This window comes from Galeopterus variegatus, unplaced genomic scaffold, assembly GCF_000696425.1.
Source record: "Galeopterus variegatus unplaced genomic scaffold, G_variegatus-3.0.2 Scaffold9653, whole genome shotgun sequence".
NCBI classification, from domain to species: domain Eukaryota; kingdom Metazoa; phylum Chordata; class Mammalia; order Dermoptera; family Cynocephalidae; genus Galeopterus; species Galeopterus variegatus.
Window position 1 is genome coordinate 73,275 of NW_007735764.1, and position 414 is coordinate 73,688.

A 414-nucleotide genomic window follows, 5' to 3' on the forward strand; every position below is an offset into this window, starting at 1 on the left:
AGATGCAAAAATCCTCAATAAAATATTAGCGAACAGAATACAACAACACATATGTAAAATTTTTCACCACGATCAAGTGGGATTCATCCCACGGATGCAAGTGTGGTTCAACATACGCAAATCAGTAAATGTGATACACCATATTAATAAAATCAAACACAAGGACCATATGATCATCTCCATTGATGCTGAAAAAGCATTTGATAAAATTCAACAATCATTCATGACGAAGACCCTTTATAAGTTAGGTATAGACGGAAAGTATCTCAACATAATTAAAGCCATATATGATAAACCCACCGCCAATATTATCCTGAATGGAGAAAAGCTGAAAGCTTTTTCTTTAAGAACAAGAACCAGACAAGGATGCCCACTCTCACCAATCCTATTCAACATAGTGTTGGAAGTACTAGC